The sequence below is a fragment of the Dasypus novemcinctus genome, chromosome 21 (genome assembly GCF_030445035.2).
Source record: "Dasypus novemcinctus isolate mDasNov1 chromosome 21, mDasNov1.1.hap2, whole genome shotgun sequence".
NCBI classification, from domain to species: domain Eukaryota; kingdom Metazoa; phylum Chordata; class Mammalia; order Cingulata; family Dasypodidae; genus Dasypus; species Dasypus novemcinctus.
In genome coordinates, this window is record NC_080693.1 from 15,790,372 (window position 1) to 15,815,888 (window position 25,517).

General features: G+C 45.9%; 1 protein-coding gene and 1 pseudogene across 3 annotated transcripts in view; both read left to right on the forward strand.

Annotated features, from left to right (window-relative positions):
- Positions 1–8,503: 8,503 nt before the first annotated feature.
- Positions 8,504–9,454, forward strand: LOC131274971 (glyceraldehyde-3-phosphate dehydrogenase-like; annotated as a pseudogene).
- Positions 9,455–12,303: 2,849 nt separating this feature from the next.
- The window catches only part of SPECC1 (sperm antigen with calponin homology and coiled-coil domains 1), a 301,574-nt gene continuing 288,360 nt past the window's right edge, over positions 12,304–25,517 (forward strand). Inside the window, exon 1 of one of the 3 annotated variants that reach the window (XM_012523888.4) lies at positions 12,304–12,401. The gene's annotated coding sequence lies outside the window, so the exon portion shown is untranslated. Of the gene's footprint in view, positions 12,402–13,284; positions 13,427–13,560; positions 13,642–25,517 lie in introns of those variants that run through there. The other 2 variants (XM_012523964.4, XM_012523907.4) reach the window with 2 other exon arrangements.

Sequence of the window (25,517 nt, forward strand, 5' to 3'; positions counted from 1 at the left end):
AAGATTTATTTATTTATTTTATTTCTCTCCCCTTCCCCCCTCGCCCCCCACCCTCCACCCCGTTGTCTGTTCTCTGTGTCTATTTGCTGCGTCTTCTTTGTCTGCTTCTGTCGTCATCAGTGGCATGGGAATCTGTGTTTCTTTTCGTTGCGTCATTCTGTTGTGTCAGCTCTCCATGTGTGCAGCGCCATTCCTGGGCAGGCTGCACTTTCTTTTGCGCTGGGGGACTCTCCTTACGGGGCGCACTCCTTGCGCGTGGGGCTCCCCTACGCGGGGGACACCCCTGCGTGGCAGGGCACTCCTTGCGCGCATCAGCACTGCACATGGGCCAGCTCCATACGGGTCAAGGAGGCCCGGGGTTTGAACCGCGGACCTCCCATATGGTAGACGGACGCCCTAACCACTGGGCCAAGTCCGCCGCCTGTATTGGCTTTTATAAAGGGAATTTTATTAGAGGAAAAGCTTAAGTTCCAAGGCAGGACCCTGGTGTCCTGCCACGTGGCAAGGCAAGATGGCGGGTCTGCCAGTCTCTTTCTACCTTCTCCTTGAGCTCAGCTGTAGGCAACCAGGCATCTCTCCCTGGACTTTTCTCCTTGAGCCTCTTGGCGTCCCTCTGTCTTTCTGTGGCTCTGGGTGAACAGAGTCCTCTCTCTTCTTTCTCCTTTCTCTCACACAGCAGGATAAAAATGGCCGCTTCCTTTCTCTCTGTGTGTCTCTCTTTTCTCACTTGATAAGACCTAGCACAAGGATGCAGATGTGGCTCCACAGATAGAGCATTCGCCTACCATATAGGAGGTCCAGGGTATACCCAGGGCCTCCTGGCTCGTGTGGTGAGCTGGCCCATGCACAGTGCTGCTGTGCACAAGGAGTGCCGGACCACGCAGAGATGCCCCCCGTGTAAGGGTGCCCCCCGTGCAAGGAGTGCCCCCTCCACAAGGAGAGTCGCCCTGCACGAAACTGCAGCCCTCCCAGGAGAGGTGGACACACACGGAGCACTGATGCAGCAAGATGACACAGGGAAAGGGCCACAGATCCCCAGTGCCACCTGATGAGAATACAAGTGGACACAGAAGAACACACAGCAAATGGACACAGAAAGCAGGCGAGGGGGAGGAGAAAAATAAATAAATCTTAAAAAAAAAAAAATCATATCACGAGGCGAGGCCCAAACTGCTCACACCTCACTGACTTAGTCCAATCAAAAGCCCTAAAAGCAATCTAATCAAGTGATCGAATTAAAGGCCCCTTAACTGAATCTAATCAAAAGGCCCATCTACACTGCATTTATTTATTTATTTTTAAAGATTTATTTTATTTATTTCTCCCCACCCCCTCATTGTTTTTCACTGACTGTGTCTGTTCATCTTTAGGAGGCACCAGGAGTCAACCCAGGACCTCTGATGTGAGAGGGAGGTGCCTAACTCCTCAAGCCACCTCTGCTCCCTGCTTCGTTGTGTCTCTCATTATGCCCCCCCCCCATGACTCTTGTTGTATCAGCTTGCTGCGCCTGCCCTTTGTGTCAGCTTGCTGTCTTCTTTAGGAGGCACTGGGAACCTCTGCTCCCTGCTTTGCTGTGTCTCTCATTATGTTTTTTCTCCTTATGTCTCTTACTGTGTCAGCTTGCCATCCCTGCCCATTGTGCCTGCTTGCTGTCTTCTTTCGGAGGCACCATCTGAACCAGTAACCTCCCATGTGGTAGGTGGGAGCCCAGTCACCTGAGCCACAGCCACTTCCCTATTGCATTTAAAGGCACAGATATGAGTTAGCTTAAAGATATAATTTTCTGGGGTCCACAAAAAACAAAGCAGGACAACCCCCTCTCCAGTTGCAACCTCTAGACCATCTTCTCAGCCATCCCCTGCTTCTGGGACCAGCTAACACCATCTTTTTTTGTGGTTAGATCTTCATTGTTGACCACGCATCAGCTCCCAGATTCACCAGAATTGTTCTGCAGAAGTGGAGGCCTCTGTCGACCGCCTGGTCAACCTGCATCACTGGGCCTCCGATACCTTGTTCTCTCTGGGTTTTTATTTCGACTGTGGAGCTGTGGCCGTGGAGGGCGTGGGTCCCTTCTTTTCACACGTTGGCTAAAGAGAAGGCCAAAGGCACCAAGCGTCCTTTGGAGATGGAAAACCAGTGCAGCACTGCCCTTTTCAGGATGTGCAGAATCCATCCCGAGAAGAGTCTGGTAAAACCCTGGATCCCGTGGAAGCTGCTGTGGGCCTGGAGAAGAACCTGAACCAGGCCCTTTTGTATCCACATGCCCAGATTCTCATCTCTGTGACTTCCTGGAGAGCCATTTCCTGGATGAGGAGGTGGAACGCATGGAGGAGACGGGTGATGCCTGAACATCGTCAGGCTGGGTTGGAGGAATACCCTTTGAAAGACTCAGCCTTATGCATGACTAGGAGCCTCCAGAACCCAGAGACCTTTTGGGGGGTCCCCTGCATTCCCCTGGCATCCAGGCTTCTGCCTGAGCCCCGTCCTCCAACCAGGGGGCATCTTTTAAACCAACCACCTTGTATCCCTCTAACAAGCCCTGAACCGAGTGTAAGCAATAAAACTTTTTGCAGGAAAAAAAAAAGAATACATAACTCAACAATGAAAAGACAACCATCCAGTTAAAAAATAGACAAAGGACTTGAAAGACATGTCTTCACAGATGATATACAAATGGCCAACAAGTCCATGAAACTATGTTCAACATCATTAGTCATTAAGGAAATGTAAGTCAAAGCCACAATGAGGTACAATTTCACACCCACTAGGTTGACTTAAAAAAAAAAGGAAAACGACAGTGGTGGTGAGGATGTGGAGAAATAGGAACCCTATGTATTGCAGGTCAGAGTGGTGCAGCCATTGTGAAAAAGACTGCTTGTTCCTCAAAAAGTACAACCTAGAATTAACATGTGAACCAGCAATTCCACTTCTAAGTATATACCCAAGAGAAATGAAAACATATGTCCACACAGAAACTTGTACCCAAATGTTTATAGCAATATTATTCATAATAGCCCAAAGGTGGAAATAACCCAACTATCCATTAACAGCTAAATGGATAAGCAAAGTGTGGTCTCTCCATACAAAGGAAAATGTACATATATATATATATATTTTTTTTTTCTTTTTTATTAGAGAAGTTGTAGATTTACAGAAAAGGCATGCAGAAAAAACAGAGTTCTCCTATACTACCCTATTATTAGTACCTTGTGTTAGTGTGGTACATTCATACAGTGGAATATTATTCAGTCATAGAAAGGAATGAAGTTCTGATGCATGCTACAAAACAGATGAACCTTGAAGACATTAAGGAAAAGAATCCAGATACAAAAGGTCATTCATTGTATGATTCCTTTTATATAATATATCCGGAGTATGTAATCCATAGAAACAGAAAGAAGATTAGAGGTTACCAGGGCGTGGGGAGACCAAGGGGAAGGGTTACTTGATGGGTGCAGGGTGTTTTTATGTGGTGATGTAAAAGTTCTAAAATGAGAGGGGGTGGTTGCACAACATGATGAATACACTGCATGCCACTAAATTGTACACTTTAAAATGGTTAATTGTATGTTATGTGAATCTCATGTCAATTAAAAGAGTTTGTAATTTTAGTTTTTATTTCCTGTTTTTCCTACCTAACCCGAGTAATTTATAGTGTAACGTTGTCATTGCATTCTAATTTTATTGCAATTGTGCTCAATGAGTATGATTCCAAACTTTTCAGAAGATTTTGAGATCTTCTTTGTGGCTCAATATTTATGACTGAAAGTAGAACTATATATGTGTTTCTAATGAATATAAGACTATAAACTCATCCTCCAAACATAAAACAGTAATATATATCTATATCTATATCTATATCTATATCTATATCTATCTCTATCTCTATATATATATTTTAAAAGGCATGTGCATTTTTTTATCCCCCCCTTGCAGCTGTTTTTGCATGCTGTCTGCTCTCTGTGTCCATTCGCTGTGTGTTCTTCTTTGTCTGTTTGGTTTTTTTAAAATTTATCCCTCCCCCCTTGCAGCTTGTTTACTGTCTGCCCTCTGTGTTCATTTGCTGCAGCCTCTTCTGGGTTTTTGCTTGTCTCCCTTTTTGTTGTGTCACCTTGCTGAGTTGGCTCTCTGCAGCGTGTGGGTGAGCCTGCTCTCAAAAGAAGACCCTGGGGTCGCGTCCCATATGGTAGACGGGAGCCCAGCTGATTGAGCGACAGTCACTTCCCAATAATATATTTTTGATTGAAAAAAAACAAAAAAAAAACTTAATAATATGACTACTCAAAGATAGCAAACCTCTCTCCATGGGCTGGAAGCAGAATCAAAACACAAAGTGGGGAGCTAGCACAAAGTAGGCAGTTGGGCTGGTGGACTCTAGGTTTGGAATCGGTGAGAGAAGGCAAGGCGTTTGTGCCTGTGGGTAATGGGAACCAAAACTGCCTATAGGCAGGGGTGGGGCAGTAGAGTCTGAGGTGCAATTCCTGAAACTTGAAAGGAGGCTACCAAAACTGATGCTGATCCTTGCCTGGGGCTAAAGTTTATGCAAAGCATCCTGTTGAGGGAGGTGGGAGGACACAAGAACTAAGCTAAGCCAGCCTCTGGTTTTGTGATGGGTCTGTCGTACCTCTCCTCTGGCTCAGGACAGGAGCCCTCAGCTTCCAATTCTGTTTCCATTTCCCCGGCTGCTCAAGCAAGTACCATGCAATGGTTTGGCTTAAACAGTGGGAATTTACTGATTCACGGATCTGAAGCTAGGAGAAACCCAAATCCAGCCCAGCCAGGTCTCATCAAGACAATGCTTTCTTCCTGAAGACTGGCATTCTGGGGTGAGCTGTCGGTGATGCCAGTCCTGAGCTTCTCTGTCACGTGGTAATGGAATGGTAGCTTCTGCTGGCCTCGCCCCTCTCTGTTCATTGACCTTCAGCTTCTTGCTTCCAATCGCTTTCTCGCTTTCTCGCTCTATCTGAATTTCATTCTTCTGATAAAGGACTCCATCCTGATTAAGTTGGGGCACACCTTCAGTGAAATAACCTCATCAAAAAGTCTTACTTACGTTGGGAATGGATTAAGTTTAAGAACATTTTTTTCTGGGGTACGTAGCTCCAAATCGTCACACTATCCAACACTTGGTTCTGGTAATTGGGTTCCCACAGGGTCAGATGGATGGAACTGTAAAACTGCTGGACCAGGAGCAGACAAGGCTGTCTAGTTATTATAAGCCTGCAGATAGAAATTCCAAACTCAACAATTAAAAAATGAACTCACCGTCAGTAGGGTGACTAGATCCCCTGATTTTTCAGACATAATCTCAGTTTTGATGGTTTGAAGCTGTACGTATGCCAGAAAAGTATGTTCTTAAAGTTAATCCATTCCCATGGGTGTAAACTTACTGTAAGTAGGACCTTTCGATTAGGTTATTTCAGTTAAGGTGTGACCCAGGGTGGGTCTTATACCAATGTTACGTCACTCAGTAAACACAAGACAAAAACTACAGTAATAATAAATCCGTCAGCAGTTACAGGACCTTTAATCTACCAAAAGCTGAATGGGGGTGGGGTGGGGTAGGGGACCCTATAACAAAATAACTAGCAGTGAGTTCAGATTGTGTTTAACTGTAGGACTAGGACAAAACAAAATGTGGGGATTATGGTTACAGAGAAGAATGTGTGGTTGTATATACCCAGTCAAGTGGACAATGGTATAATTAACACAAATTTGGTAGAGAGGGGAAAGAAAAGGAAAAAGTATTTCATCACAACGACTACTTCATCTTTTATAGCCAAGGATCGAAAGATCTTACTTAAAGCTGATCAAAATCAAATAATGGAGGTGTGTATAGGCATATTTCATGGTACAAAAGCAAACACTAAGGAAGATAAGATCATTTGACATTGGACATGGAGAAAGAGAAGTGTGGGTATAGGAAGAAGAGGGAAGCTACTCTGTCATCTTGTTTAGAACCAGGAGTCCACAGAAACTGTCAAATTGTTATATATAATATAATAAGTATTATATGAAGTTCTGGCTATAATGACAATCACTTGAATGAAAAATGAAAGCCTTCCAAATTATGAGAACACATCTAAAACACTGTAAAGCAATCATTTAAGAGAAAAAAGGACTATGAAGGCTATGAAAGCATAGCGTAAAATCATATGACAAACTATAATCAAATATATAACCGTCCAATCAATAGGGCTTAAAAGAAAAAAAAACCTTTCAGATTGAATTGTAACAAATTCTTGGTGCTTTTTTTCAAGGAATTCACCTTAAACAAAGTACCTTGGAAAAGATTTTTTAAGAAGGGGGGTGGAGGTATATTGGACTAAAGCAAACAAAATGAAGTAGGCTTGTTATAATATCAGAAAAGGTTAAATTCAGGGCAATCCCCAAAAACATTAAGACAAAGAAGGTTATTTTGTAAGGATCAAGGGACCATTCACAAGGATGTATGAGTGGTGAATAGTTATGCACAAATAACATATCATCATCATTTCTAAAGCAGAACTCCTAATTTATTTTTCCCAGCGCAAAAGAAAGTGCAGCCTGCTCAAGAATGGCACCGCACACACGGAGAGCTCACACAGCAAGATGACGCAAAAAAAGAAAAAAAAAAACCCCACAAATTCCTGGTGCCGCTGATAAAGATAAAAGTGGTCACAGAAGAACACACAGCGAATGGACACAGAGAGAAGACAACTCGGGAGGGGGGGGGTAGAAATAAAAAAATAAAATAAAATCTTAAAAAAAAAAGAAATACAAACATAATGATAGTAAGAGATTCACTTCTCTCAGATAATGTAAGATCATAATATATCTTACAATACAGAAGACCTAAAGAACATAATTGATGTTATATCTCATTAATATTTATTAAAATCTGTATGCTGAAAATAGTAAATACACAGTCTTTTCTTTTTTTTTTTTTTAAAGGTTTATTTTTATTTTTTTATTTATTTAATTCCCCTCCCCTCCCCCGGTTGTCTGTTTTCTGTGTCTTTTTGCTGCGTCTTGTTTCTTTGTCCGCTTCTGTTGTCATCAGCGGCACGAGAAGTGTGGGCGGCACCATTCCGCGGCAGGCTGCTCCCTCCTTCGCCCTGGGCGGCTCTCCTTTTGGGTGCACTCCTTGCGCGTGGGGCTCCCCCACGCGGGGGACACCCCTGCGTGGCACGGCACTCCTTGCGCGCATCAGCACTGCGCATGGGCCAGCTCCACACGGGTCAAGGAGGCCCGGGGCTTGAACCGCGGACCTCCCATGTGGTAGACGGACGCCCTAACCACTGGGCCAAAGTCCGTTTCCATACACATTCTTTTCAAGAGCTCATAAAACAGTCATAAAAATTGACCCTATTTTAGCTCACAAAGAAAAATTCAAATATTCAAAAATACATACATATAGTATAGGCAACACTGAACTCTGATCAGGGAGAAATAGAACTAAAAATTACTAACAAAATCAAAACCAAAAGATACACCTAGAAAATTAAAAACTCTCACATTCTCACATTAATTTAATTTAATTTAATATTTATTTTTTATTTATTTCTCTCCCCTTCTCCTCCCCACCCCCTCCCCCCACTCCCAAGTTGTCTGCTCTCTGTGTCCATTCGCTGTGTGTTCTTCTGTGACTGCTTCTATCCTTATCAGCAGCACCGGGAATCTGTGTTTCTTTTTGTTGCATCATCTTGTGTCAGCTCTCCGTGTGTGCGGCGCCATTCCCGGGCAGGCTGCACTTTCTTTTGCGCTGGGTGGCTCTCCTTACCGGGCGCACTCCTTGCGTGTGGGGCTCCCCTATGCAGGGGATACCCCTGCATGGCTCGATACTTCTTGTGCGCATCAGCACTGAGCATCTCACATTAATTTTAAAATTCTACATCAAAGATAAATCAAAATAAACATTTTATAATATCTACAAAATAACAATGATGAAAATAGTATGCATTACCAATGATAGACGACAGCTCTAAACTTATATAGGGAAAAGTCACAGCCTTAAGTACTAAAAATAATTTAAAAATTAAGCCTCCGACTGCGGGTGCTAGGAAAAAAAAGCAACAAAAATACCCGCAAGGAAACATGATAACAGGAATTAATAAACATAAAAACGGAAATTAATGAATTTTGGAACAACAGCACAAAACCCAAACAATAGAACTGAAAAATAATTTGAGCCAGTTCTACGTAAAAAAATTTAAAAATTAACATTATAAAGAAAACAAAAATATATGAATTGAGAGATTTAAAAGGCTCACAAAAGACTACTTTGCTCAGTTCTATACAAATACATTTGAAAATCTGGATGAAATGAGTAATTTCATGATCTATCAAATTTAACTCAGAAGAACTTTAAAAAAAAATCTAAATTGTGAAACTACCGCAGAAGAAATAAAGAAGGTGTTCAAACAAACCTTCCCAAAGAAAGTATCAGGTGGCTCTCTGCTCTTCCCCATTCGACAGACAACCACCTCTTTGCATGCAGTGCTAGCTGCATCCCTGTGACGTGATGGTGACGGTCAGAATAAATGCATTTGGCTGTATTGGGCGCCTGGTCACCAGGGTTGCTGTAAACTCCAGCAAAATGCAAGTTGTCCCCATCAATGACCCCTTCACTGGCCTCAACTACATGGTCTACATGTTTCAGTATGATTCCACCCATGGCAGGTTCAAAGGTACTGTCAAGGCTGAGACTGGAAACTTGTTACCTGCAGGAAGTCCATCTCCACCTTCCAGGAGTGAGATCCTCCATCATCAAATGGGGTGATGCTGGTGCTGAGTATTTTGCAGAGTCCACTGGTGACTTCATGACCCTGGAGAAGGCGGGGGCTCACTTGAAGCGTGGAACCAAGAGAATCATCACCTCTGCCCCTTCGGCTGATGCCCCCATGTTTGTGATGGGCATGAACCATGAGTAGTGTGATGGTTCCCTCAAGAATGTCAGCAATGCTTTCTGTACCACCAGGGTCATCCATGACAAGTTTGGCATCGTGGAGGGTCTCACGACCACTGTCCGTGCCATCACTGCCACCCAGAAGACTGTGGATGGTCCCTGTGGATGGCCTAGAACAACGTCCCTGCATCTACTGATGCTGCCAAGGCCATCGGCGAGGTCATCCTGGAGCTGATGGGAAGCTCACTGGCACGGCCTTCCGTGTCCCCACCCCCAGCGTGTCTGTCGTAGATCTGACCTGCTGTCTGGAGAAGCAGCCAAATACAATGACACCGGGAAGGTTATAAAGCAGGTATCAGAGGCCCCCCTAAAGGGCATCATGGGCTACACTGAGGACCAGGTTGTCTCCTGACTTTAACAGTGACACCCACTCTTCCACCTTCGATGCTGGGGCTGGCAATGTCCTCAATGACCACTTTGCCAAGCTCCTTTCCAGGCATGACAGTGAGTTTGGCTCCAACCAACCGAGTGGTGGGCCTTATGGTCCACATGGCCTCCACGGAGTAAGAGCCCCTGGACCACCAGCCCCAGCAACAGCATGAGAGGAAGTCAGCTTCTGGGGAGTCCTAGCCCCAATGCGGTCCCCAACACTGGGAATTGCCCATCCTCTACAGCTTCCATCCCAGACCCCCTGAAGAAGGGGAGAGGCTCAGAGAGCCCTGCCTTGTCATGTACTGTCAGTAAAGTGTACTGTATCCACCCATCCACCTCATCCCACCCAATAAAAAAGAAAGCATCAGGCCCAGACATTTTTAATCAGGGAATGAGCAAACCTCAAAAAAGAGATCTTCTTTTTTAAGGCTACTTAAATTGGTCCAGAGTACAAGGAAAGAAGAAAACCTCCTAAATTTTTATGACATGAGCCTAATATTGATTCTGAAACCAAATGCTATTGGATACTCCAAAAGAAAATTATAGCCCACTCTTGGTTTTAAATATCAGTGCAAAAATCCTAAATAAAATGTTAGCAAACAGAAGCAAGCAGCATATGGAAAAATAAAGAATATACCATGACAAGTAAGTTTATTCCAGGAACAAACTGGATTTTTATTAGGAATTTATCACAATTAGGAATTATTTCTGTAATAGGAAATCTGCTGTCAAAGGGTTCACCCCTTTTCCAATCCAGAGATCAGAGACTACAGTGAACAGAATGGATATCTCCTCACCTCCTACCCTGTGGAGTGAGGCAAGTTCTCTGTTTTGAGGCTCAGTCTGTATTTTTCATCAGTGAACATCCAAAATATAAGACACAATCCCATCTTTATTTCTCCCCCATGCTTGGTATTTCTTGCTCCTGTTAACAGCTCTCCACTGCTCCTCTGGCTCCCAAGTCCTTCCCATCATGCCCTAGAATCTTTTGGAACTTCAGCTCCATAAACGGCAAACTGCCCTCTAGCCTCAAACTCTTTGAGTTCTTCTCCACCTCTGCCTTTCTGAGAACATCCATTTCCTGACATTTTCTAAAGGGCCAGGCCCTGTTTCCCCCATGCTTTCATTGAAAACCCTTCTTCCTTAAGACACAAATAATTTGGCTTTATCACTCTTCCTTTCTTGATATTTCTCTACTGTCTTATTCATTGAAGACATCACTCATAGTGATGAAAACAAAAAAGTCCTGCCCTGTTCACAGATGATCTCCACAGCCACATGAATGACCTTGGTCTCTCGTTTCTCAGCGACTTCATTCCCAGGGGGCTCTTTTACAGTTCTCCACCCAGGGCTGCTCCAGGCACTGCACAAGCTGCCCACGGGCACACAGTGGCAGTGACACTGCCTCTACTCCCCTGGAGCTGTCCATTCTCACAGTGACCTGGTCATTGTCAGCCAACCCTGTTCTCTTACCAGAACTGCATCAGCTTGTTGATATCAGTGATTCTAGGATGATAAATGAATCTCTGACCTCCATCAAAACACCTGTTCTATTGAACCCCCTAATTCCTCCCAACGTTTCATCTCTCTCCTTCCTTTACCTTCTCTTCCTAGATTCCACCATTCAGCATCTCATACACACACACACAAACGCATCTTCCCCTCCTCTTGCTTCCTAGAGAAAACTCCTTGGGCTTTCGTCCACCAAGCTAAACCTTGCCCCTCTTCTCGTCATACCTCCTCACACAAGAGTCTTAGGCCAGGGTTTCTCACTTTCAGCACTGCTGCCATTTCGAGCCTCATCAGTCTTTGTGGCAGGGGGCTGTTCTGGGCATTGTGGGGTATTTAGCAGCGTCCCTGACCCCTACCTGCTAGATGCCAGGAGAGCTCTCCTTCCCCTTCTCCCCCAAGTTACGACAACCCAAAACATCTCCAGACTTTGCCAAATGTCCCCTAGAGGGCGAAATCGCCCCTGGTTTAGAACCACCAGTCCAGGTTCCTCTCTAGCGCCTTGGAGGCTACATCTCTCTTCACACATATCCAGTCTTCTCAGGAATCACGCAGGATTAAATACCATTTCCCCCTCCTGTATATCTAACAGTTCCCTCTCAACTGGATTGCTTGCATACATACGCTGAAGTTTCTCCCATCTTTAAAACCTAAAATCTGTAACAGCACGTCTCCTGCTGGCCAGGAGGCCCTCTCCTCCCCCTCACCATCAGCTCCCGCAGGGGTCGTTCGTTCTTCCCCCTTCCCGTCCTCCCCTCTCATCCGATGCCTCCCATGGGATCGGGCCCAGTCGTCCCATCCCTGCAGAGTTCTCTAAGCTCTTCAGCGACTTCCACGTCAATAAACGCGATGGGCCTTTTCCAGCCCTTGGACCTAAGGCACACAGAGGAGAAGCGCGTGGAGGGGTGTGAAGGTCATGAGGCTGACCTTGACCCTGCTGGACTTCAGGTGCCTCAGAGGCACCCTAGAGGCCCTGTTGGACGTTGAGGGCGAGAGGAGAGGTCTGTGCTGGCGACAGAAAGCCTGTCCAGCCCTCAGGTAACGTGTAGGTAAGGTGTGCGTGCGTGGGAGTGGTGAGGCCCCTCGCGGGGAGCCTACGGCAGTCGGTCTCCAACCTGAGGGGCATCAGAATCACCTCAAGGGCTTGCGAAAACGCAGATTGCGGGCCCCACCCCGAGTGTCCACTTCAGAGGGAAACAGGGGGGACCGAGACTTTGCATTTCTAACGAGTTCGGATGCCGCTGATGCCCGGGCACCACACGTGGCGTGCCGCTGGCCTGGAGTGAGGAGAGGGGGCCCGGCGCCCGGCGGCGGCGCGCCTCGGTGTGTCCGCGGGACCCCGAGGACCCCGCAGCCGGCGGCCGGCGAGGGGCGGAGCGCCGAGGGGCGGGAGCCGGGGACTACACCTCCCAGGGAGCCCCGCGCCGGCTCGCGCTCGCCCCCTGGAGGCGGCTGGCGGGAGGCGCCGCGGGGAGCCCGGGGACCTGGCGCCGAGCGTCCGGGAGCGCAGGGAGCCGCGGCTGCTGCGGGCGGCGGGGGCGCGGCGGGGACCGAGGGCAGCGAGGCCGCGCCGGTGAGTGGGCGCCGCGTTGTCCGCCGGCCCCTCCGAGTCGCGGCGGCGGCGGGGCTCCGGGGGGCTCCGGGGGTCCGGGCGCGCGGACGCGGGGACTGCCCCTCTGGGGAGACGCGCCTGCCGAGGTCGTCGCCGTGGCCCCCTGCGCCGGGTGGGTCCCGTCTCCCGCCGGCAGGAAACGTCCTGTCCTGCCCTGTCCTGCCCGGACCCGGGCGGCGGCATCAGTGCCGCAGGTGGCCGCGGCAGGTGGCCGTCCCCTCCTCTGCGGGCCTGGGGGCGGGGGTCGGAAGCGGCCCCCGACGACGGCGCCCCCCTGCCCTCGCCGCGGCGGGGTGAGCGCGTGGGCGCGCGAGGTCCCGGCCCTGCGCGCCCCGGGGGCCGCCCGCACCCCGCCTTGCTGTCCTGCGGATGCTGTGGGGTGTGCGAGGCCGAGAAGCCCTAGGCTGTCCTGCGCGTCCACGGCGCTCCCGGCCCCCTTGTTGCGCTCGGGAGATCGCGGCAGGGCGCGGGCTGTGCGTCCCCGGGGCGGCGCGGTGCCACCTGCTCCTGGGACGCCCGGGAGGACGTTGGAGGCTCCGGGGCGGCCGGGTGATGCGGAGCCTGTCAGGGGTGCAGCAGCGACAGCCTTCTTCCCCAGATAACTTTGAAAGAAAATTCGTTGTATGCAATATATATATATTTTTTAATTTAAGAAAGTTTGACCCCGAATGCCTTATTTTTATTTTTGCGGGAGCTCCATTTGCAACCACGTAAGTTTATATAATAAGCAGTCTACGGTTTGCAAAAAAAAAAAATCTTACTGTGAAGATGCTCTTCCTTGCCCTCTATCGGAAGAATTATGTCGGGCTGGTTGAAATGTTTATCCGTGAGTAACTGCAGTCGCTGGAGGCAGGAGATAAAGTGTTTGCCAGTAGAGTCACAACTCAACCCTTCAGAACAGCTTGGGCTCAGAAGATTTCGTTATCCAGTTTTAAACACGGTTATTGCAACGTTTGAAAGGAATGGGGTGGGGGAAGAAGTGAAAGGTAAGCGTCAATACTAATATCTTACTCTAAAAACGGCCTTACACGTTTCGCTCTCGAAGCAAGCAAGCTGAGCTGGGTAGCGAAAACCAGTTTGGACCCAGGACCTGCAGACTGAACCCTGTAACAGTTTTAATAGTTTTTCGGTTAATTTGTTTAGCTGATCTAGGTAGATAGTTTTAGGGTCTCAGAGAAACTACAGATACCTCCATGTAATGGTTTGTACTTCTTATTTCTTGTCTTCCATTGACCACCCTCTGTACAATATTTTCCGTTGTGGTTAAAGAGGACGTGCTTGTCTGGCTTGGTTTGAGGGGAATGCTTTAAGTATTTCTCCATTAAGTATGTTCTTTGACATGTCAAATAAGTTTCCATTTATGCCTAATTTACTAATAGTTTGAAAAGTTAGGGATGGGTATTGTTTCTTTTGTTTGTTTTTTGCATCTAGTGTTTTTTTTTGGGTTGCATGCATCGATATGCCTGTGAATTTTCCTTCTTAAAATTAATTTATTGCTTGATTTTTCTGTTTCTAAAATCATGGCATGATTTAAAATGTGCTTTTAGATTGTGGTGCATTTTTGATAGATTCATTAGCTAGCATTTTATTTGGGGTGTTGGCATCTGTATTTATAAGTGAGCTCGGTAAGTAGCTCTCCCTGCTCCTTCCGTTTTGTCTGAGTTAATTATTAGGGTTATGCTGTCCTAACTGACTAAGTCGGGAAATTTTCCATCATCTTTTGTGCTCTCGAGCAGAAGAATTATCTGTTCTTTGAAGTTTGGCAGAACTTGTCTGCATACTGGGCTGCTGGTGATGATGTTTTTTGAAGATGCTGTCTGTAATTGACTACCTTCTCAATTTTCCCCACGATTATTGATTTCCTCAGGTTTTCTGTTTCTTCAAAGTCAATTATTACTTTATATTTTCCTTAAAAATCATTGAAATTATTTAAATTTAATACGTTAGCCTAAGGCTATATATGGTATTCTTTTGTAAAAAATAATTTTTAAAAAACCTCTTCCTTATCTGTGGTATGTTCTCTTTCTTGTTAATAGTTCCTTTTTTTTTTTTGGTGGCACTTTTTCTCTTTTTTTAATAATGGCCAGACTTGCTTAATGTTTGTTTATTTTATTAGTTCTTTCAGGGAACCAGATTTTGGGTTTATTGGTTGATCCTATTGATTTTTATTTGTCTATGTCATTAATTTCTGTTTTTAATCTTTTTCTTTCTACTTAACTTGAGTTTATTTTGTTCAAGTTCTCCCCTTTCAAATTGAAAGCTTGTATCATTTATTCAATCAGTGGGTCTTCAAACCATCATTTTGGGGTTTGAGAGTTCCTGTTTGCCTGCCTGTCCTGTTTGTTGGAGTCTGCCTCTGGAAATTGTTGAAAGAATTGTGGTGCACTGCCGAGTGGCAGGTGTGTTCTAGGTGAAGGATTTCTTGTGAACTCTTTAGTGGGTGGGTGGAGGGGAGGGTCCACACTAATCCCTTGCCAGGTTCTGCCCCTAGCACTCCTGCCAGCTGCTGATTCTGAGCCTGGAACCTGTTACCATTTCAACTGCACTGCAGCCTCCTCCCGAGCTTGGTATGATTGGGCTGTGGTTTTCTCAGGCAATCCTGTTCGGAGGCCTTTCTACCTTTCAGGACTTTCTTAGAAGTTGTAGTTGGCCGTTGGCACGGATTCTTGTTGTTCCGGTTGCCTTATTGTTTTAGTGTGTCACAAATTATATTTCTGCCATTTCATTGACTTGTCGGCCGCAGGGAAGGTAGAGATATGCTTAGTCCCTGATCTTGGTCTAATCTCCAATGCTCTCTTTCATCCTGAATGTATTTCTGTATCCGGAGTCCCAGACCACTCCCGGGTTTGACGATTTGCTGGGAGGCTTCGCGGGACTTAACTGATGTCGTGTTCATGGCCATGGCCCATTCGGGCGAAAGGATACAGAGAAAAGTCAGCAAGGGAAAAGGCACAAGGGTGAAGTCAGAAAGAAACCAGGCGCAAGCTTCCAAGGGTGGCGCGTGGGACTCTTTTAATTCCTCCAGCAATAAACTGTGGCACGTCTGAAATGTCGTCTGCTAGGCAAGCTTGTTAGAGACTCGGCGCCCAGGGTTTTTATTGGAGCCTGGTCACGGAAGCATCTTCTGCCTGGCTCCTACCAAACTTCCAGACTCCCCGAAGGAAAGCTCGCGACTGGCATAAAGCACATTGTACCAGCAGCTTAGGCACAGTGAGCACTGTGGGAATATTGGGAACCTTTCCCACATGGAAGTCCCCAGATGCCAACCTTGCAAGCATCCTTTCTAAGGACAGCAATCTCATATCTGCCGTGTTAATTCTCTTCTGCAAAGTTTCACTCCTATTTTCCTAAAAAAAAAAAAAGTTACTGTACCTGGAGATGATTTCTCCAGTTAGATTTTCAAGTACTTTTTGCCCTGTCTGAGAAGAGAGCAGCTTCTGTGAGTACTGCAGTGCAAACGTAATACGTCCAGATTTCAGAAGAATCCAAGGTGTGGCACATGCTAGGCTGTCTGGAAGGTGTAGCAGTGGCAGAGCATGGAGAAGCCACTCAGTTGTTCAGGATTGTTTTTTCTCTTGCTTGGTTTTTGGTTACTTTAAGGTGAAAAAGGTGGCTCATCATTAAACATATGTTAGTTTCTTTTCCCCAGATTTTGACCTTGGCTCCTCTCATGTGCGACTTTGTCACTCACCTTTCTCCCACCGTCATATTGTATAGTTTTTGTTGCTTCACTTTGTCTCTGAGTTTTAGCTCCAACAAGATGGAGAATTCCTTGAAGGTTGGACAGCAAATCATACTTAGTTATACACCCTATACCTCCCTAACAGGGCATGCTTATCGTTGGTGTCTTGGAATATTTGTTGGAAGAATGGCTAAAAGGAAGTAGGAGGCAGTTTCTTCTTCCTACTGCCTTCTGCTGAACACTTAATGTTTACATCTGATTTTTGATGTAAAGCACCCAACTGACATGAGCTGCTCAAGTTGTCTGAGTTACGTCTTTCCAAGTAGCAGATGGTATCACTAAAGGTTCTGGGTTGGAAAGTTTTTTTAAAAAAAGATTTATTTATTTATTTATTTATTTCTCTCCCCTTCCCCCGCTACCTGCCCCAGTTGTCTGTTCTCTGTGTCTATTTGCTGCGTGTTCTTTGTCCGCTTCTCTTGTTGTCAGCGGCACGGGAATCTGTGTTTCTTTTCGTTGCATCATCTTGTTGTGTCAGCTCTCTGTGTGGGTGGCACCATTCCTGGGCAGGCTGTACTTTCTTTTGCTCTGGGCAGCTCTCCTTACGGGGCGCACTCCTTGCGTGTGGGGTTCCCTTACGTGGGGGACACCCCTGCGTGGCAGGGCACTCCTTGTGCACATCAGCGCTGCGCGTGGGCCAGCTCCACACGGGTCAAGGAGGCCCGGGCTTTGAACCGCGGACCTCCCATGTGGTAGACGGACGCCCTAACCACTGGGCCAAGCCCGCCTCCCATGGGTTGGAAGGTTTTTTGAGGACATTGAACCTGAGCAGGATTAAATTGTCAAACCATCGTTTTCTATCTAATTCTACGGGCTGTATCTAGTTTCTAGGCTATTCCTTCCTGCTCCACATGTGTTTAGACCTCAGCATGGGGAATTGAATGAATCATATTGTCATTATTAGCACATTATTATCATTGGTCCATGTAAGCCCCTTTCTTGTCTTGTTTGCTTGCTTATGTATTCATTGTTTCATTTATTCACTCATTCCATTTTATGCCTGTACTCAAGCCTAACTCAGCCTTGCCCTCATTACCAACTATTCAAATGTATTAGATACATATCCTTTTGTTGTATAATTACTTAAAATAGGTATTGTTTTGTGTGCATATATTTTTTTTACTAATTATTTAGAAGGAAAAAAGTTTTTTAAGTAATTAGATGTGCAGAATGATTTGGCAGTGAAGTCATTTCTCTTTTTTAAAATTAATTTTTATTTAATTTCATTTAAAAATTAATTTCATATAATTAATTATATTTATACTCTATACCCACCAAGTGAAAACTACCCCCCCCCATCCCCTGGGAACCCCTAATCTATTTTCTGTCTCTGAGAATTTACTATTTCTACATATCTCAGGTAAATGTCATCATATAATATTTGTCCTTATGTGCTTGTCTTATTTCAGTGAGAATACTTTTTACAAGGTTTACCCAGGCTGTCGCATGTCTCAGAACTTCATTCCTTCGTACGGCTGAGTAATAATATTCCATTGTACGGCTAGACCACGTTTTGTTTACCCATTTGTTTGTTGATGGACACGTGGTTTGCTTCCACCTTTTAGCTCTTGTGAATAATGCTGCTGTGAACACTGGTGTACAAGTATCTGTTTGAGACCCTATTTTCACTTTCTTTGGGTATATTCTCAGGAGTAGAATCACGGGATCATATGGTAATTCTCTATTTAAGTTTTTGAGGGTGTGCCTGTGTCTTTAGTTCATGTAAATGGTGTCACATTACATAAATGGTTTCTTATCCCCTTGCTGTTATCACTCCCCACCATGCTTTTATGAACCGTCCATGTTGTCATGTGGCCATCTGGTCTTTGAAGCCACCACATTTTTTTTTAAAACAAATCGGTTTTATTGCTACATATTGGTAAAGCCAGAGCCAGAAATCAGTGGAACCGGGAAGAGAGGAGAAAACATGGCCACATACGTGTGTGGCGTTGTGATGGAAAAGCCAAGGGACTCCAAAGATTGCCGGCCAGCCGGAAGACGGCGACTCTAGGGGAAAGCAAGCCTCTGAAACCAGGAGCCAAGAAGTTCTGTTCTTAAGCCAGCCCATTGTATGGTATTTGTTTCAGCAGCCGAGGAACGAGAACAACTCTACTTTTTGAAAAAATGTATTATGACAGCTTAGTTCCTGAAATTTCATTCTGTGAAAGTGTGAAACAATGAAAATGAAGAAAAGTACACAGAGCCTTGCATATTAATGCAAGACCTATAAGGAACACAGTATACATGACCTACGGATTTACTCCTGATTCTGGTTTTCTGTCACATTTTTTTCAGTCTGCTCAATGTTAGCACCGTTGAATGTAGCAAAGCAAAATTTTCGGCACACCCAAAGCCAGTCGTGGAAGGACCTGTTAGTTCCCTCTGTCTTCTTCCCTTCGTGTACTGATGGGCTCAGCGAGTGAAAAGCCCCTAGACATACCAGAAGCAGGTGCTTGGCGTCTCCACACCAATCGACTTAATAGAAAATGTGACATTTAAATCCATAAAGCATATTTCACTGCAAGTAAAAACACAAATATGTAGACCTCATCAGTTTTTTTTTATTTATTTCGTGAAATTTTGTTTTTAGCCATCAGAGAAATGTGGAATTCAGCTGAATTTAAATATAACCTTGGAAGCCTTGTGGTACTGAGGCAGGTTAGTTTAGGGAAAGGGAAAATGAGCCACAGCTCAGAAAACATGGCTGTGAAACCCCATGACGGACAGACCACAGCCAAGAATAAAGCTGGAAAGACCCCGCCATACCCCACCGTGAGAGGCCATTTGGAATGGCCCTTTCCTGGTCAAGGGGGAGCCCCGGATACCTTCAAAAGTCCCCTGAGAACTGACAGGTGGGGTAACCAATCAGAACAGCAAACAGCTGGGGTCCCGCCCCCACCTTTAGGAAGGGGAGGAGTGAATAATGGCTCAATTAAAGTAGCCCAGTAACCACAAATGCTCTCTTTGCCTAGAGGAGCCCATATCTATACCTTAGGTGCAAAACTCTGTTCTTTTCTCCCATTTTTCGATAAACTCTTTACTGGCCTAACTAAACTAGCATGTTCATACATTCTCTTATGTGACATAGCCAAGAACCTGGAGGAATCAGGCATCCCGCGACTTCAGTACAAGGTCTAGCTCCCACGTTCTTCCAAGGACTTCAGTGCATTTCCACCACTCGATGGGTCATTAATTGAATCCTGTCGTTAGCAAAAAGCACTCTGGGCAGTGAGAATAGTCAAGTCACAGAAGAGGAGAAAGGAGTCCCAATAATTCATTTATCTGACAAAGGGTTTGGCTGCAGAATATATAAAGCACTCCCACAACTCAATAATAAAAAAAGATAACTCAAAAAAATGGTCAAAAAGAACTCTGAGGGAAGCGGACTTAGCCCAATGGATAGGGCATCTGCCTACCACATGGGAGGTCCAGGGTTCAAACCCCGGGCCTCCTTGACCCATGTGGAGCTGGCCCACGAGCAGTGCTGATGCGTGCAGGGAGTGCCCTACCACGCAGGGGTGTCCCCCGCATAGGGGAGCCCCACATGCAAGGAGTGTGCCCCGTAAGGAGAGCCACCCAGAGTGAAAGAAAGTGCAGCCTGCCCAGGAATGGTGCCACCCACACGGAGAGATGATGCAACAAAAAGAAACACAGATTCCCGTGCCGTTGATAAGGATAGAAGTGGTCACAGAAGAATACACAGTGAATGGACACGGAGAAGACAACTGGGGAGGGGGGCGGGGAAGGGGAGAGAAATAAAAAAAAAAATAAATGAATCTCTAAAAAACTAACAAAAAGAAATACAATCAAGTTACTTCATAGGAAAATTTGTGATTTGGATGTGTTTTTTTTTTTTGGTAGTTTTAACTGATTGTTCTAAGTGGATCATGGATCAGTGGCATTTTTTAGAAATAATCATTCACTAGGTCGGTTATTTCACATGGGTTCCCTTTTGTTGTTGTTATCCTTAATTAAAGGTTCCAGGATGAATGTAAGGATAAGTAAGGCATTTCTCCAGTTTGTTGCCTTCTGAATCATAGTAGAGCATTTGGAAGCAAACCATAAAAGAAGCATGGATCTTCTGGTGCAAAACTGTCATTATTCGTCCCTCATGTGACTTTATACATTTTACAAACAAAACACTTCCCGGTCTATAGCAACTGCTCCTTGATGAGAGGGAGATAAAGCCTATCTAAGCAGTCATCACAATGCGCAGCAGTTTGAGACTGTTGAAAATGTGCAAATCAAGACTCATCAGGCGATGCTTTCTTCCCAAAGACCGGCTGCCAGTGATCCTAGGCTCCTCTGTCACAGGCACATGGAGGTGTCTGCTGGTCTCTCTCTTCCGGGTGTTGTTGCTTTCAGCTTTTTGCTTCTTTCATAACTATACTTCCCCCCATCCCCCCAAGATGGCTCCCTTGTCTGCTTGCTTGTTGTTTTTGCTCGTTGTTTGTTTTTTCTTTAGGAGGCACTGGGAATCAAACCCAGGACCTCCCAGGTGGGAGGCAGGCACTCAACCGCTTGAGCCACATCTGCTCCCTGCTCATTTATTTTTGTTCGTTTTCTGCTCGTTGTCTGCTTATTGTCTGCTCCTTGTTTGTCATCTTGGTTTTTTTTAGATTTATTTATTTATTTCTCTCTCCTCCCCCCCCCACCCTGGTTGTCTGTTCTCTGTGTCTATTTGCTGCATCTTCTTTGTCCTCTTCTGTTGTTGTCAGTGGCATGGAAATCTGTTTCTTTTTGTTGCGTCATCTTGTTGTGTCAGCTCTCCGTGTGTGTGGCACCATTCCTGGGCAGGCTGCACTTTCTTTTGCGCTGGGTGGCTCTACTTACGGGGTGCACTCCTGGCGCATGGGGCTCCCCTATGTAGGGGAACCCCTGCGTGGCAGGGCACTCCTTGCGCACATCAGCACTGCGCATGGGCCAGCTCCACACGGGTCAAGGAGGTCCGGGGCTTGAACCGTGGACCTCCCATGTGGTAGACGGATGCCCTAACCACTGGGCCAAGTCTGCCGCCTGTTTGTCATCTTTAGGAGGCACTGGGAACCAAACCTGGGACCTTCTGTGTGTGAGGCGGGCAATCAACAGCTTGAGCCACATCCACTCCCTACAACTATACTTTTGGCCTTAATTCTTCCCCCCTTCTCTTGTTTCTAAGAAACAAGGTTATAACATTCACCTTATAACTCCCTCGTAAGTACCTGCTGTGTCCAGGTGCTGAGGTTATGGTAATGGATAAGACATAGATTCAGTCTATTCAGGCCAAGACAGGGGTACGGATAGCATTGGGGTGGGGCTGGGGACCGGGTGTATGGGGAAGACCTTCTATAAGAAGGTGATATCTAAAGTCAGGGGGGACAAATGTGCATGGTTGTTTTGTAAGTTCGCCACTTCTTTAATGAAAATACATTTGAAAAATTAAGAGACCAAAAAAAGTATAATCAAGGTCCACGCATTAGTTTATATTATTAGATATCTTTTATTGTAAGAATAAATAAAGTCAAAGGGGGACGTGGATTTGGCCCAACGGATAAGGTGTCCATCTACCACATGGGAGAGCCAAGGTTCAAACCCAGGGCTTCCTGACACACGTGATGAGCTGGCCCACGCACAGTGCTAATGAGCGCAAGGAGTGCCCTGCCACGCAGTAGGGGTGTCCCACGCGCAGGGGAGCCCCACGTGCAAGGAGTGTGCCCCGTAAGGAGAGCCGCCCAGTGCGAAAGAAAGCGCAGCCTGCCCAGGAATGGCGCCGCACACACGGAGAGCTGACACAGCAAGATGACTCAACAAAAAGAAACACAGATTCCTGTGCTGCTGACAACAGCAGAAGGGGACACAGAACAACACACAGCAAATGGACACAGAGAGCAGACAACTGGGGGGAGTGGGGAAGGAAGGAAAGGAAAAAAAAATAAGTCAAGGGGAAGGAGGGTTTGGCAGCATGGGGGTGTGTGGGGGTGGCGCAAGGGCCTTTTGTACTTCGTGGGCAAAATCCATGAGGTGAGAGTTTAGCTCAGTGTAGCTGGAAGGCGGAGACCAGGGTTTCCTGTGCAAGCCCAGGGCGTGTCAGGAGAGAATGAGGAGGACTGGGGGGCCGCCAAAAAGGGGGCAGCAGGAGGGACAGGAAAAAAACCCACACACCGAATCAACATGCTTAAATAATCAAAGGCTAATGCTGGCCACTCCCGTCCTTTTGAGTCAGAAAATGTGCAATTTAGAATGGCTTCCTAGGTAGTTTCACTAAGTGAAAATAACCCTAATAGAAAACAGTAGAAGCCACCAACCACCCCCCAAAAAAACAACAACAACAAAAAAACCCCACAATAACATACCTCCAAAAAAACAAACCAAACTGATTGGCCAATTTTATGTAGGAAATATATGCAAATATCCTTAATAAAATAGCAAAATGAATTTAGCAGAATACTCAAAGAGCTTGGACCAAGTAGGTTTTCTTCTAGGAATTAAAAAATATTTCAACAGTCGGACATTTGATAGTTTAATACATTACATAAATTGTAAAAGTGGAAAGCTGTACAGTCATCTTGAGAGATACTGAGAAAGCTCTTGAAAGAATCTGACTTCGAATCTTGTTATACCTTGAAAATGCCCTCTCTTTTCTTGAAAAGGTTTCCTGTGCAGGGTCTTAGCTGTGTGCAGTGTGGGTTTACTCTGCCTAGCTAACTTCCCCATCTTTTAATTTCTCTGGCAGAGTTTTTGGTAGCTTTTCATTCCTTCTGTCCTTTGTGGATCCTTTCTTGTTAACTCTCTGTGGAGTAAGCTACTCTCTTCTCTCTCATCCAGTAACATTCTATTTGTATTGTTATTGTTGCATTTCGATAGAAGTTCTCAGTTTTTCCCAGTACTTAATTGATTTCCTTCTGCAAGAACCAGGTACTGTGTTACTTGCTGGAGTTACAAAGACAAGAAGACAGTACACAGGTTATTCGCCTTTTACCTCTAGACTCATTATCTACCCTTCTGCTCTTCTCAGTATCGGAAGGAGCCAGTTCTTGCAAATGTCTTTTCGCAGGCTCCCTTGTCAGCTGCTTCTGGCTAAGTTTGGCCAGTAGGAGGTACTGATGGGAGATTGTAGGTGGGAGGGAGAGAAGCCTCCTTCCTTTGTCCCTCCAGCCTTTAGGGGGGTAGAGGCGTCTCGCTGTTGCTAATTTCTGGTTTGGTTCACCACCCATTTGGCTTTTGGACCCTTTCCCAAACCTTGTGACTAGTTCCCATATTAAATTTCCTCTATCAAACTACCTCTCTTAGGTTCTGTCTTTCTGATTGGACCCTGCCTGGGACAGATCCAACTTCTATGTGCTCCCAATCTCCTTGGAAAGACAGACATGAAAACAGCTAAGAGTTTTGACTGCTGCCTCTTGCTCCCTTCTTTTGGAAGTAAACTTCACTTTGGGCACTTGGCCCAGTCATCGCAAGTCATACCCCCCTGTGAATCACACAGGGGGACTCATCCAAACCAGGCTAGTCACTGGATTGTTTAAAATGGAGCTGGGAGAGAGAGGCCCCCTTTGTTCTCTGGAGTATAAGGATGTCTGAGCTCCATAAGAGCTTGGTCTTTGTTTCGTTTAATATTAGATCTCTAGGGAAACGGACTTTGGCCCAGCGGTTAGGGCGTCCGTCTACCATATGGGAGGTCCGCGGATCAAGCCCCGGGCCTCCTTGACCCGTGTGGAGCTGGCCATGCGCAGTGCTGATGCGCGCAAGGAGTGCCGTGCCACGCAAGGGTGTCCCCCGCGTGGGGGAGCCCCCACGCGCAAGGAGTGCGCCCGTGAGGAAAGCCGCCCAGCGGGAAAAGAAAGAGCAGCCTGCCCAGGAATGGCGCCGCCCACACTTCCTGTGCCGCTGACGACAACAGAAGCGGACAAAGAAACAAAAGCAGACAAAGAAACAAGACGCAACAAATAGACACCAAGAACAGACAACCAGGGGAGGGGGGGAAATTAAATAAATAAATAAATCTTTAAAAAAAAAAAAATATGCTGGGGGAAAAAAAAAAAATTAGATCTCTAGTGTATAGTAAGTGTCCAGCATGTACCCGATTTTGTCAACTCTTAAGATGCTGTCATTTTTAAAACAATTATTTTGTGTTCCGCTAAGAAAGGAAAAGATACTGTCAATAAAATTCTGATACAATGCTTGCTTCTGACACATTTTTTTCTTGAAGACTTATTAAAAGAGCCTTAGACCTCTTTAGAAATCTAAAACTTCTTTACATTCAGCGTTTCTCTTTTGGATCACTTCTTGACTCCAAGTTGTTTATGCCCATTTTTTTTTTTTTAAGATTTATTTTATTTCTCTCCCCTTCCCCCCGTTTTGTCTGCTCTCTGTGTCCATTTGCTATGTGTTCTTCTGTGTCCGCTTGCATTATCTTGCTGCACTGGGAAACTGTGTCTCTTTTTTGTTGTGTCATCTTGCTGCATCAGCTCTCTGTATGTGCGGTGCCACTCCTGGGCAGGCTGCGCTTTTTTCATGTGGCGCGGCTCTCCCTGCGGGGCACACTCCTTGCACGTGGGGCACCCCTATGTGGGGGCGCCCCTTCATGGCATGGCACTCCTTGCGAGTGGCAGCACTGCGCATGGGCCAGCAGACCCTGGAGATTGAACCCTGGACCCTCCATGTCGTAGACGGATGCTCTGTCAGTGGAGCCAGGTCCACTTTCCTATGCCCATGCTTTTTTTTTTTTTTTTTTTTTTGCACACAGATGTTCTCTTTGCACCAAGAACACAGGTGAAGTACTGATTGTAAAAGCTTCCTCAGTTGTCTGGAGGATTTTCTTTTGAGCTGGTGGCATCCATTCTGCAAATTTTGAGGTTGGCACTTCCTTGGTCTTAACCATCTCTCAAGTTGAGGAGCCAGAAGATATTCAACCGGGACTCATATTCCTTCTGCAAATGGCCCTTGCTTGGGTTGTAGATGGAAATATTCCGGGATTGCCATTGTCTATGAGGCCACCTTCTCTAATGCTACCCCAGGCGTCAGGTGCCGGGGAGGGTGGAAGTCCAGGGTCCCCAAGGGGTTGGAGAGTGTTCCTTGACACCAACACCCAGATCAAGAGAATATCATCTCCATCCCAGCAGCCCCCCATTCTCCTACCTCGAGTTGTGTTCATCCCCCAAAGCCAGTTCCTTCGCTGCTTTCTGACGTTGTGCATTTGTTTTCCCTGTTGTACCGAGGTATAATTGGAATTGTCTAGCACAGGGGTTCTTAATAACGGGTCTGTGAGCTGGAATTGAAATAAAAAAAAACAATATTCTTGTGGGGATGTGTTGGTGCGGGTGGGATATATTTATTAAATAATACACAATAGAGTATGAATT